Source organism: Meriones unguiculatus, chromosome 18 (genome assembly GCF_030254825.1).
Source record: "Meriones unguiculatus strain TT.TT164.6M chromosome 18, Bangor_MerUng_6.1, whole genome shotgun sequence".
Lineage (NCBI taxonomy): Eukaryota > Metazoa > Chordata > Mammalia > Rodentia > Muridae > Meriones > Meriones unguiculatus.
Genome location: NC_083365.1, coordinates 69,470,535 through 69,491,177, shown reverse-complemented (window position 1 = coordinate 69,491,177; position 20,643 = coordinate 69,470,535). Strand labels below are relative to the sequence as shown.

The window sequence follows — 20,643 nt, the reverse complement described above, 5'->3', positions numbered from 1 at the left end:
TGCTCTCAGCTGATACTCAGTATAACCTTGTGTCCAGCCGAATTCTTGAAGAGATGTATTTACACCAGGAAAACAAATTAGAATAAAATTTCTGGATGGAATACAATGAATATTTTTTCAGCGATTTGGAAATATGTTTCCACATCTTTCTTCCAAAAAAATATAATGCAATACCACCAAAAAGATATTAAAAGTTTATGTTCACACATTCGCTGCATCGACCATTGAGATGTGAGGCCAAAATGCTGGTGAGTCTCATAAAACTAAACAGGAGGCACATATGTGAAGCAGTGTCTTGGATGAATGTCACCCTCTTCTTTCTCTGCTGTCAGAGTACTAGCTAATAAGTTCCCGAAAATGATGTTCAGCTTATTATCATATGTGTTTGTTTTAATACATGCATAAAGGAGATGTTTGATGCTCATTTTAAAGCACTGTTTGATTGAGAGAGAATGCAAGAGAGTATAAGAGCCAGCATGAGGGCATGAGTGCTATACCCCCTGTGTGGGTTGTGAAAGTCAGTTCTCTTCTTCCCCTAAGTGAGTCCCAGCAGGAGAGCCCGGGTTGTTCACTGTCCTCTCTGTATGCCTAACCTACTCTGTTTCTCTAGCAGTGCACTTCAGGTGGATCACAGAGCTTTATTGTTAAACAAGTTAATATACGCAGATTTCCATTTTGTGTTGACATTCATGTTACTAGGTCCACAACACATCAAACTGTGACTCAATGAAGCAAATGCTGTCACATGATGAAAGTATATACAACTGTCAGGCTTTTTCATACCTGCATAGTTACTACATGATTCATTATTTGCATCATTTTTTTTACAATATCTGTTGAGGATGAATAGAATTCCAAGCTTTTCTATTAAGTAATAATTTTGTGCCTGTTATGGATCGGGAAGGTAAAATGCCACAGTGTTCATGTAGAAGCCATAGGAAAATCTGAGCAAGAATGTGCTTTCCACTTCTGGCCCTTACACACTCACAGGGAGTGGTCCTACTGGGTGTGGCATTGTGGGAGTAGGTGTGGCCTTGTTGGAGAAAATGTGCCACTGGGGTGAGCTTTCAGAAGCCCCAAACCAATCCCAGGGAGACTGTTTCTTTTTGCTTCTCGTACATCCAGTTGTAGAACTCTTTTTTTTGTGATTATTATTATTATTATTAATTACACTTTATTCATTTTGTATCCCCCCATAAGCCCCTACATCCTCCCGTTCTGATCCCACCATTCCTCCTCTTTCTGCATGCATGCCCCTCCCCAAGTCCACTGATAGGGGAGGTCTTCCTCTCCTTCTTTCTGATCTTAGACTATCAGTTCTCATCAGAAGTGGCTGCATTGTCATCTTCTCTGGCCTGGTAAGGCTGCTCCCCCCTCAGGGGGAGGTGATCAAAGAGCAGGCCAATCAGATTATGTCATAGGCAGTCCCTCTTCCCATTACTATGTAACCGACTTGGACACTGAACTGCCATGGGTTACCTCTGTGCAAGGGTTCTAGGTTATCTCCATGAATAGTCCTTGGTTGGAGTATGAGTCTCTGGGAAGTTCCCTGTGTTCAAATTTTCTTGTTCTGTTGCTCTCCTTGTGGAGACCCTGTCCTCTCCAGCTCTTACTATTTCCCACTTCTTACATAAAATTCCATTCACTCTGCCCGACAGTTGGCCATCAGGCTCAGCATCTACTTTGATAGTCTGCAGGGCAGAGGCTTTCAGAGGCCCTCTGTGGCAGGTTCCTAGGTTGTTTCCTGTTTTCTTCTTCTTCTGATGTCCATCCCCTTTGCCTTTCAGGATGGGGATTGAGCATTTTAGTTAGGGTCCTCTCTTTTGCTTAGTTTGTTTAGATGTACCAATTTTAGTGGGTTTATCCTATGTTGTATGTTTATATGAGTGAGTATATACCTTGTGTGTCTTTTTGCTTCTGGGACAAATCACTCAGGATGATCCTTTCCAGGTCCCACCATTTACCTGCAAATTTCATGATTTCCTTATTTTTCATTGCTGAGTAATACTCCATTGTATAGATGTACCTCAGTTTCTGCATCCATTCTTCAGTTGAGGGGCATCTGAGTTGTTTCCAGCTTCTGGCTATTACAGTTAAAGCTGCTACAAACATGGTTGAGCAAATGTCTTTATTGTGTACTGGAGTCCCTTTTGCATATATGCCTAGGAGTGGTATGGCTGGATCTTGAGGAAGTGCTATTCCTAGTTGTCTGAGAAAGCGCCAGATTGATTTCCAGAGTGATTGTACAAGTTTACATTCCCACCAGCAGTGGAGGAGGGTTCCCCTTTCTCCACAACCTCTCCAGCATGTGTTGTCACTTGAGTTTTTTATCTTGGCCATTCTGATGGGTGCAAGGTGAAATCTCAGGGTTGTTTTGATTTGCCTGCATGCATGCCGCCATGTTTCCTGCCATGACAATAATGGATTAAACCTCTAAATTTAAACCAGCTACAAGTAAATGCTTTCCTTTATAAGAATTCCCTTCCTCCTTGTGTCTCTTCACAGCAATTAAACCCTAAGTCACCTCTACTCTGTAGATCCAGGATTGCCAGGCTTGACAGCAGGTGCATTTACCTTTGAACCATCTCTGTGGCTTAGATTTTCTCTTTCCAGTTCCTTTCTTTTTCACTTGGGATGGTATATAAATTTAACCCCATGATGCCTATTCTAAAATGAAAAGATTGATAAGTCATATAGAGGATTAATATAAAATTCTAGACAAGCATCTATCTATCTAGTACCCTCATTCCTGCCCCGTACTGGTTATTTTATTTTGCTATTTCACATCCACTCTTGGGTTTCTTAGCATCTTTGATCCTGATTTTCTTTGGGATCATTTTTCTTTTCTTATTGACTTGTAATAGGCAAATTTGTATATTATGTTCCCCTTGCTACAAATGTGTTATAGCCTTTTCTAATCTGTCACTTGATTTAAATTTGATAGATTTCCTACATGGGAGCTTTTAATGTTGATGTAGTTAAGTGCATTATTTCTCTTATGGCTTCTGAATTTTAACTAACAGATTTCTAATATTTTTCTTAATGTATTCATACAAAACATTTCATCTTAATAATGTTATCTGCTTCTTGGGTCACAATCGTAATTTTGATTTATTCAAATAGGTAATCATATATTGGATAATCCAACTCTTACTAAATTTAAAAGCTGTGCTATCATGTTAAAAGTCTAGCACTTAGGCTGTGGAGATTTGGCTCAGCAGTTAAAAGTATGTCCCACTCTTGCAGAAGACCCACATTACTTTCTCAGCACCCACATCAAGTGGCTCATGATCACTTTCAGTTCTAGGGATCCAACTCCCACTTTTAGCCTTTACATGATGTTATAAACTCACAGAGGCACATAATACCCATAAATATTTTGAAAAAGACTTTCCCCACATAAATGCTGGGAAAACCATCTCTAATTCAGGCCAAAATGAGAAAGGAAAAGATTCATATCAACATAGTCATCTTTGGACAGGCAGATCCGGGCAAGTCCATCACCACTAGCCATCTGGTGGAATCCATAAATAAACCTTTGAGAAGCTTGAAAAGAAAGCTACTAAGATGGAAAAAGGCTCCTTCAAGTGTGTCTGAGCCTTAGAGAAACTGAAAGCTAGCATAAATGAGGTATCACTATGGACATCTTTTGTGGAAATTTCAGACAAGGAAAGGGTATGTGACTATTACTGACACATAAGAACACAGAGACCTTAACAAAGATGACATGACTACCCATCTCAGGCTGACAGTGCTATTGTTGTTACTGCTGCTGCTGATGGTGAATTTGAAGCTGATGTATCTTCAAGTATGAGCCAACCCAGAAGAGAATGGGTATGAAATAGATAACTGTTGGTGTCAACAAAATGTATTTCACTGAGCCACCCTAAAGCCTGAACATATATGACTTGCTAAGGAAGTCAGTGTCTACATTAAGAAAATTTGCTACCCTGATACAGTATCATTTATACCAGTTTCTAGTTGCTATAGTTACTTGCTGGAGCAACATGTTAAAATGCCCTGTTTGAAGGGATGAAGGTCACCTGTAAAGAAGATGGCATGGATAGAACCACACTTCTGCGAGCCATAGGATTGTTTCTATCATCAGCTGTCAAATTGGCAAGCCTTTGCCACTGCCCCTCCAGAATGTCTATAAAATTGATGGTATTGGTAATTTTCCTGTGGGCTGAGTGTGTACTCGTGTTTTCAAACCTGGAATGGTGGTTCTCTATCCCACAGTTAATGTCACAACCAAAGCAAAGCCTGCTAAAATGCACACTGTGAGGTGTTAAGTCAAATTCTTCCTGGGGGCAATGTATGCTTCAATATAATGAACACATCTTTCAAAGACATTAGACAGAGGCAGCAAAAAATGACCCACCAATGGAAGCAGCTGGCTCCACTGCTCAAGTAATGACTGAAGACACTGAGCATTTATTTAAGTGCTTCTCAGCCATTCAATATTCCCGTGTTGAGAATTCTGTTTAGTTCTTTATCCCATTTTTTTAATTGGATTATTTCATTTGATTTCTTGAGTTCTTTATATAGTCTGTATATTAGCCCTCTGTTGGATGTAGGGTTCCTGAAGATCTTTTCCCAGTCTGTAGCCTGTCATTTTGTTCTATTAACATTGCCCTTTGACTTACAAAAGCTTTTCGGTTTCATGAGGTCCCACTTATTGATTGTTGATCTTAGAGCCTGTGCTGTTGGTGTTCTGTTCAAGAAGTTGTCTCTTGTACCAATGAGTTCAAGGATCTTCCCAATGTTTCTTCTAACAGATTAGTGAGTCTGGTTTTATGTTGAGGTCTTTGATCCACTTGGACTTTACTTTTGTGTTAAATATCAGTCTATTTGCATTTTTCTATAAGTAGACTTCGAGAGAAACAAGCACCATTTGTTGAAGATGCTATCTTTTTTCCATTGTATGGTTTTGGCTCCTTTGTTGAAAATCAGCTGTCTATAAGGGTGTGGGTTTATTTCTGGGTCTTTGATCAAATTCCATTGATCCACCAGTCAGTTTTTATGCCAATAACATTGTATCACTGTTGTATTTTACAGCTTGAGATCAGGGATGAAGATACCTCCATAATATCTTTTATTGTACAGGATCGTTTTAGCTATTCTGGGTTTGTTGTTTTTCCGTATGAACTGAGAATTGTTCTTTCAAGTTTTTTAAAGAATTGTGTTGGTATTTTGATGGGGATTGAATTGAATCTATAGATTGTGGGATGACCATTTTTACTATGTTAATACTATTGATACATGAAGATAGAAAAGCTTTCCATCTTCTGATAAATCTTCTTAATTTTTTTCTTCAGAGACTTGATTTTTTTTTTATACAAGACTTTCACTTGCTTGGTTAGAGTTACACCAAGGTACTTCATGATTTTTGTGGCTATTGTGAAGGATGTTGTTTCTCTAATTTCTTTCTCAGCGCGTTTGTCTTTTGTATACAAGAGGGCTACTGATTCTTTTTTGAGTTAATTTTGTATCCAGCTACTTATCAGATGTAGGAATTCTCAGAATTTCTGCATTCATTCATGTATACTATCATATCATCTATGAATAGTGATACTTTAACTTCTTCCTTTCTCATTTGTATCGCCTTGACCTCCTTTAGTTGTCTTATTGCTCTATCTAGGACTTTAAGCACTATGTTGAAGAGATACAGAGAGTGGGCAGCCTTGCCTTATCTCTGATTTCAGTGGGATTGATTTAAGTTTCTGTCTGTTTAGTTTGATATTGGCTATAGGCTTGTTACATACTAACTTTACTATGTTTAGGTATCTCTGATCTCTCCGAGACTTTAAACATGAATGGGTGTTGGATTTTTGTCAAATGCTTTATCGGCATTTAGGAGATAATAATGTGTTTTTTTTTTCAGTTTATTTATATGGTGGATTACATTGATGGATTTCAGTATATAGAAATTTCAGTATATTGAGCTACCCTGCATGCCTGGGATGAAGCCTACTTGGTCATGGTGGATCATATCTTTGATGTGTTCTTGGATTCAGTTTGAAAGTACTTTATTGAGCATTTTTACATCAATGTTCATATGGGAAATTGGTGTGAAATTCACTTTCTGGCATTGTTGGGTCTTTGTGTGGCTTAGGTATCAAGGTGACTGTAGCCTCATAGAATAAATTTGGTAATGTTCCTATTTTGTGAAATAGTTTGAAGAGTATTGAAATTAGCTCTCCTGTGAAGGTCTGGTAAAATTTGACTGAAACCATCTGGCTCTAGGCCTTCTTTGGATAGGAAAAATTTTATGACTGTTTCTATTTACTTAGGGGACATAGGCCTATTTAATTTATTTACTTAATTTTTATTCAATTTTGATTAAGTGGAATCTATTAAGATAATTATTCATTTCATTTAGATTTTCAAATTTTGTGTCATACAGGTTTTTTTAAATAAGACCTAATAATTCTTCGGATTTCTTCAGTGTCTGTCCTTAAGTCCTCCTTTTGATTTCTGATTTTGTTGATTTGAATAGTATCTCTTCATTTTAGTTAGTTCCTTAAGGGTTTGTCTATCTTGTTGATTTTTCTCAAAGAGCCAGCTCTTTTTTTTTTTGAAATTATTATTTGAATTGTTTGTTTGTTTCTAATTTTTTGACATCAGCCTTGAGTTTGATTCTTTCCAGACATCTACTCCTCTTGGGTGTGTCTAGGGCTTTTAGGTGTTCCATTAAGTTGCCTGTATTAGATGTCTTAAATTTCTTTATGAAGGCACTTTGTGTGTGAACTTTTTTCTTAGCATTACTTTCATTTTGTCCCATAAGTTTGGTTAAGTTGTGCCTTCATTTTCATTGAATTCCAGGGAGTCTTCAATATCTTCCTTTATTTCTTCCCTGACCCAGCTTTCGTTGAGTAGAGAGTTGTTTAGTTTCCTTGCATGGGTAGGCTTTTTGCTATTTCTGTTATTCTTGCGTTCTAGTTTTAGATCATGGTGGTCTGATAGAATACGAGTGATTATTTCAATTTTCATGTATTTCTTGAGGCTTGCTTTGTGCCTGACTATATGGTCAATTTTTCAGAAGGTTACGTGAGTTGCTGAGAAAGAGGTATATTCTTTTGTTTTTGGGTGAAAAGTTCTGTATACATTTATTAGGTGCATTTGATTTAAGACCTCTGTAAGTGTCATTATTTCTTTATACAGCTTCTGACTCAATGATCTGTTCCTTGGTGAGACTGGGGTGTTGAAGTCTCTCACTATTAATGTGTTGGGATCTATGTGTGATTTAAGCTTTAATATATACAATAGATAATATATTATATGTTATTATTATTCATATATAATGAATGCAGGTGCCCTTGTATTTGGGGTATAAATGTTCAGGATTGTGATATCCTCATGGTGGATTTGTCCTTTGATGAGAATGAAATGTCCTTTCCATCTCTTTTGATTGATTTTAGTTGAAAATCTATTTTATTAGGATGACTACTCCATCTTGCTTCTTGTGTCCCTTTGCTTGGAAAAGCTTTTACCAGCCCTTTACTCTAAGGTAGTGTCTTTTTTATAGAGGTGTGTTTCTTGAACGCATCAGAATGTTGGATCCTGTTTCCTTAACCATTCTGTTAGTCAATGCTATTTTATTGGAGAGTTCAGTCATTGATGTTGAACGATATTAGTGACCAATGAATGTTAGTTCCTTTATTATGGACTTGGTGGTGATAATGTGTTTGTGTGCTTGTTTTATTTTTATTTGTGTGTGTGTGTGTGTGTGTGTGTGTGTGTGAAGTTATCTATACTCTGTGCTTTCTTAGATGTAGTTGATCTTGTTGAGTTGGAGTTCTCCTTCTATTATGTTCTATAGGGCTGGATTGCTTCCTAGATATTGTTTAAATTTAATTTTGTAATGAAATATTTTGTTTTCTTCATCTATGTTGTTGAAAGTTTTGCTGGAATAGTAAGTAGCTCTGCATTGTATCTGTGGTCTCTTTGTTTCTACATGATGTCTGCGCAGGCACTTCTGGCTTTCATAGTCTCTGTTGAGAAGTCTCATGTGATTCTTGTAAGTGTAGCTTAATATATTGCTTGGCCTTTTTCCTTTGCAGCTTTTAATATTTTTCTTTGTTTTGTAGATTTAGTGTTTTGATTATTATTTAGCAGAAGAAATTTACTTTCTGCTCTAGCCTATATGACATTTTGTAAGCCTTTTGTATGTTTAAGTGCATCTTTTTCTTAAGGTTGGGGAAATTTTTTTCTGTGATTATCTAGAAAATATTCCTTGAACCTGGAATCTGCTTTTTTATCTACTCCTATTACTCTTAGGTTTTGTCTTTGCATGGTGTCCTTGAGTTCGTGGATATTTTGTGTTAGTAACTTTTCCGTTTTTATGTTTTCTTTGAAAGATGTATAGATTTCTTTAACTATATCTTCATTGCTTGAGATTCTGTCCTCCATCTCTTGTATTTTGTTGGTAATGCTTATCTTTGTGGTTTCTGATCTCTTCTTTAAGTTTTTCATCTCCAGGGTTTTCATGATTTGCGTTTTCTTTATTGATTCTTATTCTGTTTTCATGTCTATAATGATTTTATTCATTTCCTTCACCTGTTTGATTGTGGATTCCTGTCTGTCCTGATGGCCTCTATTTGTTTGTTTGAATTTGTTTGTATCTCTTTGAGAGATTTGTGTGTTTCTTTTTTTTTATGTGCCTCTAATAACTGCATAATCATATATTTCAGATAATTTACCTGTGTTTCAGTCACATTCAATTTTTCATTGATTTTGAGGTTTTCAGATGAAGCCATGATGTCCCGGTTTTTTGTTGACTGTGTTCTTAATCCAGCCTTTAGCCATCTGGTTGTCCTTAGCCCTGGATGTTTGTTCCTGGAGCCTGTACTGCAGACTGGGTCTGCCTGTCTCTGGATTCTGGAGTAGTCTTCAGGAAGACGAGAGAGGTCCAGGGACACAAGAATGAGTGCTGACTATTCGGATGCAGCAGACTCTGTGTTCTTGCTGCTCAGATTCATTTGGGCTGTGCCATTTCGGATCCGGGATCTGTATGCTTCTCTTTTTCACCTGGCATCCACAGACTAATCAGCATATCCCTGGCGTGAATGCTGAGATGCTGTTCCAGGAATCCTGATGCTGTCCTCAGGGGAGCGGTAGGGAACTAACGTCTGGCTGCTAGAATGGAAGGTTCCTGGACTTGGTCCTCCACTCACAATTATAGGAGTGTGCAGAGGGCCCATAGTTGGCAACTTTCAGACCTGGGAGGCAGCCAGTGGGGGCCTGAATCCGACTCACCCCAAATGTCCCAAGAATCCTGATGCTGCCCACAGGGGATTAGACAGGACTCGATGTCTGGCTTCTACAGTAGAGTGTCTCAGGACATGGGGTTCTACAGGAACAAGAAGGAGTATGCAAAATGTGAAAGGGGTCCGCAGTTTGTGACTCTTGGAACTGGGAGGCAGCCACGGGGGCCCTGGATATAATCGAACAGAACTCAGGAGTTCCGGGAACATCAAAGTGAATGATCTGGGTCTAGCCTCCTGTCCACTCACCAGTTTCAGATATTCAGAGTCTCTGACTCTCAGATAAGTTGCACACTGGTCACCACCATTCTCTAACTCCATTCCTAAATTCTTGAAATTTGGTAATGCCGGCACTGGTGATATGATCCCAGGCAAGCCCATATGTGTCGAGAGCATCACTGACTATCATCCCCTGGGTGATTTTGCTGTTCCTGACATGAGGCAGATAGTTTCTGCGGTGTCATCAAACCTGTGGACAAAAAAATGCTGGAGCTGGCAGAGTCACCAAGTCTGCTCAGAAAGCTCAGAAGCCTAAATTAACATTTTCCCTAATGCCTGCCACCCCACTCTCACCCAGAGATGGAAGAAGGTTTTAGATATCCTTAGCCCTATTGATCATTTAAGAGTAAAGCTGGCTAATGATACCAATGCCTTGTAACATCTTCAGAAGGGAAAGAGAATGTCTTGTGGACTGATTTTGTTTCTTTGTGTGTAGAAGTTTTAAGTTATTATCTTTCAAAGCCAGTTTTTTTTTAAATGGAAACAATTTGCCCAAAAATCCATCACAAAATTTTGAGACCCACTGAAACAAGTTTACTGAGAAAAAAAAAAAATAGAAATCCTCAAGACCTCATGAATATGTTTTCAGATCTACAGTTAAGTTGAAATATTAATACTTCATAAATGGAATTTTATGTAAGACGTGGGAAATAGTAAGAGCTGGAGAGGACAGGAACTCCACAAGGAGAGCAACAGAACAAGAAAATTTCTCAGGGTCAGCTGCTTTCGACCCAGAGAAGAGCAAGTCTGATTGCATGCGGGTTGATGCCCCAGGTCCGGCCTCTGAGAAAAAGGTATCAGATGGGTCTGATGCTCTTTGGGTGGATGACACCTAAATGAACATCAGTACAAAGTCCCAATTTATTTCTAATATCAGAGATCAGACCTCTACTCTTGCCTGATGCGTCTAAAACAAAAAGGGGGAACTGTAGAGAGCTGCTTAATGCCGTGCCTTAAAGATGGAGCTGGTTTCCGCCTTCTACCTTCCCGATGGTGAGTGCTCTCTGTCACAAACAACTCCGTATTTGGCTAAGGCTGAGGATCTGGCTTGCTTCCATGTATGTGGACATATCTGCATTGCCCACGTGGCACGCTTGGGTTGGCTACCCAGAGGCTATTTAAGCTGTGGGCTGGCTTTCCCCAGGGTCAGATGATTGTTCAAGGTTCCTGAATAAATGGCATTGAAAAAAAAAAAAAAGAAAATTTGAACACAGGGACCTTCCCAGAGACTCATACTCCGACCAAGGACTATTCATGGAGATAACCTAGAACCCTGACAATGCAGCCACTTCTGATGAGAACTGATAGACTAAGATCAGAAAGAAGGAGAGGAGGACCTCCCCTATCAGTGGACTTGGGGAGGAGCATGCATGCAGAAAGGGGGGGAAGGGTGGGACCGGGAGGGGAGGAGGGAGGAGCTTATGGTAGGATACAAAATGAATAAAGTGTAATTAATAAAAGTTAAATAAAAAATTTAAAAAAAGAAATATTAATACTTCAATCAACAAATTTTAGTTACTGATAAACTATAATAGTATTGATATCTAATAGATTAAGAAGGCTTTAATTTTTCAACTAAAATTATTGAGATTTTATACAAATTCTTACACATTCTTCAAGACATTGTTGACTTGATCGCTAATCTTTTATATATTCCTTTTATTTCTCAAATGTAAATGTTTTTACCATAATATTTTATTGATTCTTTAGGAGTTTCACATCATACCCTTATCCTTCTTATTTCCCAGTCTTTCCATGTCTGCCTTCTACCCTTCTGTCCACCCCAGAAAATATTTTGAAAAGTCCAAATCTGTTATCTACATACTCAGTCAGTGGAGCATGGTCAAAAGCTCGGTGCCCTGTCCTTTAAATAGAACTGAATCATTCCTCTCCAGTGGCTCTACCACCTCCTGAAGCCTTTAATTGTGAAGAGCCAACTTCATGGCTTCTACAGGGAATCTGGTGACAGCACAGGCCACAAACACTTTTCTTTGTAGCTTAGGTCAGATGACCTAGACAAGGGTCTTGGAGGCAGCCCTGACCACAGACATTACCTTGGCCTCAAGTGGCAGCATAGGATACTCACATCAATATGGCTTCCAGGAGGAGCATGGCCCATGAACATTAACATGGCTTCTGGCAGCAGTACACACCATGAACGTACACATGGCCTTTAGTGGTAACATGGGCCAAGAACGTAACCATAGAGTGAAGCTGCAGTAGGAGCTCAAGTTCAGGCATGGCCTTTGGCAGCAGCACCTGGCCGGACATCAACATGATAGAGGAGGCAGTGCAGACACTGGACATCCTCAAGGCCTTTGATAGTAGTGTGTGCCACAGATACCAACACACACTCCAGCAGTAGTAGGATCTTGGCGCAAGACATGACCCTTGATGGCACCATGGATCTAGACATCGCTATGGCCACTACCATTGTTGTGGTCCATACCACCATAGCTCTGTTGCATCTCCAATTCTACCTCTCTCCACAATGTATGTACCATTCTGTTTTTCTACCTTTCCCATGTCACCATCATGAATTTGTTCACCATAGTGTTACCCAGTGCCCACCCTGCAAAACTCCCTGTGCTTCTACCACTAGCACTGTATTTACCTGTTTCTTATATGCCAATATTCACAAATTAGTTTTATGGTTTCTTTCCTATAATTAAGTAACTAACAATGGCCTCAAGATTGTAACAGGTATACAGAATTGGTTAGAAGTGTGTCCATGATTTTATTTGTTTGTTTGTTCTGAAAAAAAAAAAAAAAAAAAAACCTTATTATCAGAATAAATTACTTGTGGTGGAGATTGGAAGTCACCCATCACCAATGCCTTTTATGTGCCTTTACCACTTCCGCAGTGGTTTTCAGATTTTTCAGGTTTGCACTTACTGTGACATTTCATTAACTCTGTTATTATTTTTTGGAAATTTAATTCTTTGTCTAATATGAAAAGAATTTATTCCTGAAGAGTAGTATGGATTACTAAATTTCTATTCTTTATTTTTGAAAATGTCCCTTTTCTGTTCTTTACAAACAATTTTATTAGACCTCTCTCTCTCTCTGAGAGAGTGTGTATGTGTGCATGTAGGTGTTTGTGTGTGTATGAGAGAGAGACAGAGACAAAGAAAGAGACAGAGAGAGACAGGCAGAGAGAGAGAGAATGGGACATTCTTGTGGAAGTCAGAGAACTTTTGGGTGTAGGGCCACTCCTTCCATCATGCGTGACCCAGGGATTGAATTCAGACCATTGTGCTTATCAGTAAGGATCTACCCACTTGCCTGCACCTCACTTCTCTCTTAAAGTTTCTATTTCTTGGTTAAGTGTCTTCATTCTGCATATCACCTATTGTTGTTTTCTAGTGTTTCTCAAAGAATAGTAACTATATAGTTTGTTAAGTTTAGATGATAATGTTTTGAGGTTCAACCAGGGGCCTTCATTTAAAGCAACAGTCTGCAGCTCTGGTTGCATGGGTCTCAATATTCCCTGAGGATGAAGATTTGAATCTGAGAGTTTAGAAAAATATATACATCCTAATATGGGGAAAGCTATGTTTTCTCTTAGTAGCAAGTTTTCAATTGTTAATGTTTCCTTCTCATTTCAGGGTTTTAAAAGCATTTAATGTATTGTGAGTAAAATGGGATTGCTTTTCTCTGTTTCAATGCTGGTCGTGATTATCTCATTTTCCCTTCTTATTTCAGATTTTAGAACATTGGAAATTGTACAAGTTATGGCAGACTACTTTGCAAGTTTGTAGATTTAATTTTAAATATATTCATATTTTCCTATTTTGAAAAAGACATGTTTGGGGCTGAAAAGATTGCTCAGCGTAGAATGGTATCTGCTGTTCTTCCAGGGGACCAGAATGCAGTCAGAAGCACCCATATTAGGTGGCTCACAACTGTCTGTAACTCTAGTTGCAGGGAATTCATTGTCTCTGATCTCTGCAGGCACACAAACACAAACCACTCTCTTACAAACTAATTAATGAAATAAACCTTTAGAAAGATACAGCTGACTTCATAAAAAAGTTTCTATTTATTTATCATTAATCTTGTAATCTAAATTTTATTTAATATATAAAATATACCAACTATATCTAATGATTACTTCATGAGATTGCTGCACTTATGATTAGGTGCCCTTTTAATGGGTTTTCTGATGTTCAGCCTCTCCCATATTTCTAGCATAAAATTTTGATATTCAAACTATGGTGTTATCTGAATGTTGTTGTTATTCAATATACTACTAAATTATTTTTTAACATTTGCTTGGATGCTTTTGCTCCCAGATGATTTATTAGTATATTGAAACCTTCTACTCATCCTGTTGGTTCAAAAGGAATCTCTCACCCAACCAAAAAAAAAAAAAAAAAAAAAAAAAAGAAAAAGAAAAAAAGAAATCCTGCCTCACTGCATAGTAGGAAGTGGCTGAATAGCACTCAGTAGTGAGTAGAAGAGGTAGATATTTGTTTTTAGTTACATTCACTAACGGCATGGAGGGAAGTGATGCTGCATAGCATGGTCATACACAGAAGCATGGACACACACACAACTTTCACACATACAGAGGTATTCATGCAGACACAGACACAAATATACACACACATAAATATACCCTCACACAATTATACACACAGAGATGGACACATACACTTACATGTACTGGTTATATTAAGAAGCAAAATGAACCAGGAGAGACAGGGGAGTCAGATAGACTGCTCAGGTAAGGGTCATTGCTGACCCTAGGAGAGCAGTGTGTCCAGGAATGGCAATGCTCATGGCTGAAACCCTTTGAGAAGTTTTTTATCTAGTTCAGATGCTGTGTTTGAAATTTAGGTGTCTTAACACAACACGAGATTGGTCTAAGCTAGGCACCGTGACACACACCTTTAGTACTGGTGCTACAGAAGTGGGTGTAAGTGCCTGTCTGTGAGCTTGAGACCAGTTTAGTCCATGTAGTGAGTTTCCATTCCAGCCATAGCTACATAATGAGTTCATTCACAAAGTATAATAAGGATGATTGGTTTATTTTCACTTTCTTTATTGCTTTTAAAGGGAATTTTATACAATATCATGAAATAGTATATTAATTGTTTACTATTTGTTGGATAAAAATTTGAATGGGGAACAGAGCTAAACAGAATTCTCAATAAAGAAATATCAAATGGCAAGAAACACTTAAAGAAATGATCAACCTCATTAGCCATCAGGGAAATGCAAATCAAAACGACCCTGAGATTTCACCTACACCCATCAGAATGGCCAAGATCAAAAACTCAAGTGACATGCTGGAGAGGCTGTGGAGAAAGGGGAACCCTTCTCCACTGATGGTGGGAATGTAAACTTGTACAATCGCTCTGGAAATCAATCTGGCACTTTCTCAGGCAACTAGGAATAGCACTTCCTCAAGATCAAGCCTAGGCAAAAGAGGCTCAAGTGCACAATAAGGACATTTGCTCAACTATGTTTGGTAGCAGCTTTATTTGTAATAACCAGGAGCTGAAAACAACCCATATTCCCCTCAATTGAAGAATGGATGCAGAAATTGTACTACATCTACACAATGCAATATTACTCAGCAATGAAAAATAAGGAAATCATGAAATTTGCAAGTAAATGGTGGGACCTGAAAATGATTTTCCTGAGTGAGCTGTCCTAGAAGCAGAAAGACACACACAGTATATACTCACTCATATAGACATAATATAGGATAAACCTACTAAAATCTTTACATCTAAAGAACTAATCGAGAGGGAGGACTCTGACTAAAATGCTCAATCCTCATCCCAAAAGGCAAAAAGGATGGATATCAGAAGAAAAAGAAAACTGGAAACAAGTTAGGAACCTGCCACAGCGGGCCTCTGCAAGCCTCTGCCCTGCAGACTTTCAAAGCAGATGCTGAGTCTATGGCCAACTGTCGGGCAGAGAACATGGAATCTTATGAAATAAGTGGGAAATAGTAAGATCTGGAGAGGATAGGAACTCCAAAAGGAGAGCAACAGAACCAGAAAATTTGAACACAGGGGTCTTTCCAGATTCATACTCCAACCAAGTACCATGCATGGAGATAACCTAGAACCCCTGCACAAATGTAGTCCATGGCAGTTCAGTGTCCAAGTGGGTTACATAGTAATGGCAACAAGGACTACCTCTGACATAAACTGATTGGCCTGCTCTTTGATCACCTCCCCCTGAGGGGTGAGCCACCTTACCAGGCCACAGAAGATGACAAAGCAGCCACTCCTGATGAGATCTGATAGACTAAGATCAGAAGGAAGGATGGGGGGGACCTCCCCTAGCAGTGGACTTGGGGAGGGGCATGCATGAAGAAGGGGGAGGGAAGGTAGGATTAGGAAGGGAGGAGGATACAAAGTGAATAAAGTGTAATTAATAAAAGTTTAAAAAAATAAAAAATAAAAACTCAAGAAAAAAAATAATAAAATTTATGAGCTAAAAAAATTTGAATGATAATGATCTATTTTTTAAATAAAAGCCACTAATCCAACTTTTTCTGACTGTGGACGGTTTTTGAATGTTTAAGTCTTATTTGCATTCCCTTTGTTGAAGAAATTTGAAAATACACTTAGATTCTACATTTTTTTTTTTCTGGTTCCAACCTTTTGGTCGCTCCCTCTGGTGGTCACCTACTTATTGATTCTGTTTCTTCAGCTCCCTTCTCCACTGCTGTTGGGAGTGTTAACTTGTACAACCACTCTGGAAATCAATCTGGCGCTTTCTCAGACAACTAGGAATAGCACTTCCTCAAGATTCAGCCATACCACTCCTAGGCATATACCCAAAAGAGGCTCAAGTACACAAAAAGGACATTTGCTCAACCATGATTGTAGCAGCTTTATTTGTAATAGCCAGAAGCTGGAAACAGCCCAGATGCCCCTCAACTGAAGAATGGATGCAGAAACTGTGGTACATGTATAAAATGGAGTATTATTCAGCAATGAAAAATAAGGAAATCATGAAATTTGCAGGTAAATGGTGGGACCTGGAAAGGATCATCCTGAGTGATTTGTCCCAGAAGCAAAAAGACACACAAGGTATATACTCACTCATATAAACATACAACATAGAATAAACCCACTAAAATCTGTACATCTAAACAAACTAAGCAAAAGAGAGGACCCTAACTAAAATGTTCAATCCCCATCCTGAAAGGCAAAGAGGATGGACATCAGAAGAAAAAGAAAACAGGAAACAACCTCGAAACCTGCCACAGAGGGCCTCTGAAAGCCTCTGCCGTGCAGACTGTCAAAGCAAATACTGAGCCTGATGGCCAACTGTCGGGCAGAGTGAATGGAATCTTAGGTAAGAAGTGGGAAATATCAAGAGCTGGAGAGGACAGGAATTCCACAAGGAGAGCTATAGAACAAGAAAATTTGAACACAGGGAACTTCCCAGAGACTCATGCTCCAACCAATTCATGGAGATAACCTAGAACCCTGACAATGCAGCCACTTCTGATGAAAACTGATAGACTAAGATCAGAAAGAAGGAGAGGAGGACCTCCCCTATCAGTGGACTTGGGGAGTGGTGTGCATGCAGAAAGGGGGAGGGCGGGTGGGGCTGGGAGGGGAGGAGGGAAGGGCTTATGGGGGGATACAAAATGAATAAAGTATAATTAATTAAAGTTAAATAAAATATTAAAAAAATCTCCCCCTTGTTTTCCCACTATCATCACTTCCCACCCTCACCTCCCCCCTCCCAATAATACTAGATATACAAATGGTCAACCCATACCAACAGGAGGTTAAGGGGGCACCTGGGTTTGAACCAGGGACCTCTTAATCTGCAGTCAAATGCTCTACCACTGAGCTATACCCCCTGCTAATATTTAAAATTTTACTTAGACAAAGTCTGCTCCTTTTTGTAAATTGTATAATAATGATTGAATCAAGATTCTTGCACACCTGATGCACACACAACCATTTAGCTACATCCCCAGCCTACTGTTTTCTAGATGTGTATTTGGGGGTTGCATATTCTTAATTCACTCACAGCTGTGGTTAGCCACAGGTATCTAAGAAATAAGTGTTCATTTTCCTCTTCCATTTTTAGGGCATTGATCTTTACTGTATTACTCTTTTCTAAAGACTAGTTTTTATTTAACTATTACTTATTTAATTAATTTAAAATTTCATTTCAATACTTTGTATCCCATTAGTAGTGGTCAGTGTCTAATAGTTTAAGAAAAAAATACTGTCTGGTTTATTTTAGTTTGTTATAGCTTCCTTGAGTTCTGCACAAGATGAGCATGAGATAAAAAATCTTTTGAAAATAATCCAATACAGTAGAAACTTGAATGGGAAAAATGTTTCATACTTCAAGAACAGTAGCAATTCTAGTGTTTTCGTCATTATCATGTATTAGACTGAGGTTTGTTTCATAGTTAACACCAGATCCAGGTCAGTGGACAATCAAGATTGACTATTCATACTACATTCTCTCCCTTTCTATAATCTATCCATACATCTCCTGTTTAGTCTATATTCTATTCATGAGGTCAAATACAGTGACTTTTCATATTTATTTATTAGCATATATTAATCATAGGCAATGAATTCCAATATAGTATTTTATCTATGTGTATGTTATTTGATCATACCTGCGTCTGTTACCCTTTCTTGTCCTTCTCCAATACCCACCACTCTCCTTCCTCTTCTCAACCTTCTTACCTTCAGGGCTTAATTTTTTTATCTGTGTCTTTGTTTGTCTCTGTTTCTATGAATATGCAAGTGAATACCTGTGGAGCCTGGAGAAGGGCATCTAAACAACAGAAGCTGGAGATGCAGGTGGTTGTGCAACTTCTAATGTGGGTACTGGGAACTGAATCCTGGTTCTCTGGAAGAGCAATAAGTGTTCTTTGGCACTAAAACGTCACCCTACCCCTTCTTTTAAAACTTGAGTCAATCTTACATTTCAAATTCATTTAGTCATGATATATGGATCTTCTTGTATTAGTGGATTTCCACTGTGATTCTCTCTACTTAGTAAGAGTAATCAGTAAATAATTGAACCTATATGTCCTTACATTCTATATTCATGCATTGAAGTAATCATGTATCAAAACAAACAAACAAATTGCATCTCATTCTCTAAATAATACATTATTCCATCTGCACATATAGTATTTATATAAGATTAGATAATGCTGCATTAGTTACTTTTATGTCACTTTGAAAAAATACTATGACAAAAAGCAACATGAGGGAGAAAGGGGTTATTTTAGCTTAAACTTCTAGAGATATAAAGTTCCTAATGGCAGGAAAGGTTGGCAGGAGGAGCGTGGGTAGAGATCACATTTCCATCTGCACAGGAAACAGAATGAACAGGAACTGGAGTGAGGTGGCCAACCCTCAATCCCACCCCCAGTAACTCACGTCTTCCAGCAAGGTTCTACCTACCACATGCTATGTAACCTTTCCAAACAATACCACTGAGGATGAAGTATGCAAACACATCCTGGGGGAACATTACCCATTCAAGCCATTTCAGATATTATAAGTCACCCATACATTACATAAGATACGTGGAAGTTTAGATGTGCAAACATTACACCATTTCAGCCTATTTTGTATTTTTCTTCCTGGAAGTCTTCTATATTCTCAACAAATATCCCTAGCAATTTTAGTGCCTCATTTAGTAGAGATAGAACAAGAGACAATTTAATACCTATGGTTGGAGGTTTATGCTTATTAGAACAATCTTTGTTTTATCATTTTAATTAACAGCAGTGCATTTTTATCGCAGAAAATCAAATGTGTTATGTCCTGGGTATTAACAGGTTCAATGGAATTTGCCAAGAGCCTCTTATACTTCAATGTAGCAATTTTTCACACAGAAAATGGAGATGGTAAATAACAAGATAGTATATAGGCGATGTTAGAGGCTTGTTGGATATATAGTCACCAAATTTCTGCCTCCCATAAGTGGGAAGGAAGTGGACTTTATATAGTAAAATATGTTGTTACATTTATTTATTTGTGCATATGAGAGAAAGAGGAGGAAGGGAACAGGGAGATACAGAGGGAGAGGGAGAAAGAGAGTGAAGGAAAAACACAGACACACACACAGAGGAAGAGAGAAAGAGCAAGAGAGAGAGAGAGAGAGAAAGAGAGCGAGAATTATGTCACTAAAACAAGTACATGCCATTACAATGACTTACACCATGCTAGTTCTGCGAATCAAATTTAGGTCATCAGGCTCGGTAGCAAGTGGTTTTACCAGCTGAACCATTTTGCCAGCTCCCAATTCACTCACATAATAAACATTAATAAAGGCTTCTATATTTATTTATTTATTTATTTGTTTGTGTGCTATGTGTATCAGGAGTGCCTACACATTGTGTGTACTCATAACCAGGAATGAATGACATCAGATTGGCTCACTGTAGTACTCACGTTCTCTCATATTCCCCTGAGACAGGTTTTCTCCAACTAAACCTGAAGCTAGGGAGCAAACTCAAGAATTCTTCTGTCTCCAACTACCCTGTAGCATTGGGGGTTTGGTAGTTGTAGCCATGACCAGACTTTTAACTGGGTGCTACAAATTCAACCTCAGGAAACTATATTATTTTCTCTGATCTATCTCCTTAGCTATTCTTAACATAAAAGTCTTTAAAAATGTAATCTCCACACCTGACCTTCACCCCTGTTTCTCCCATCCCATTTCCCACCTAGTTCCTTCCCTCCATCTATTTCAGATGTCTTTTTTATTTCTCCTGAGTGAGATTCAAACATCCTCCCTTGGACTCTCCTTTTTACTTAGCTTCTTTGGGTCTGTGGTTTCTGGTAGAGTTATTCTTCACTTTATGGCTAATATCCACTTATGAGTGAATACATACCATGCATGTCTTTCTGAGTCTGGGTTACCTCACTCAGGAAGAACTTTTCTAGTTCCATCCATTTACCGGCAAATTGCACAATGTCTTTATGTTTAATAGCTGAGCAGTTTTCCACTGTGTAAATGTACATATTTTCTTCATCTGTTCTTTGGCTGAGGGACATCTAGGTTGTTTCCAGTTTCTGGCTATTATAAATAAAGATGCTATGAACATAGAAGATCAAGTGTCCTTGTGGTA

The 20,643-nt window shown here is 38.5% G+C and overlaps 1 non-coding gene and 1 pseudogene across 1 annotated transcript; one reads left to right on the top strand and one right to left on the bottom strand.

The window, feature by feature from the left end:
• The first annotated feature begins 3,436 nt into the window (after window positions 1-3,436).
• Window positions 3,437-9,048, top strand: LOC110543924 (elongation factor 1-alpha 1-like; annotated as a pseudogene).
• Window positions 9,049-17,316: 8,268 nt separating this feature from the next.
• On the bottom strand, window positions 17,317-17,388 carry Trnac-gca (transfer RNA cysteine (anticodon GCA)). The gene has a single exon. It is a non-coding gene; the product is annotated as a tRNA-Cys (tRNA).
• Between the last annotated feature and the right edge of the window lie 3,255 nt (window positions 17,389-20,643).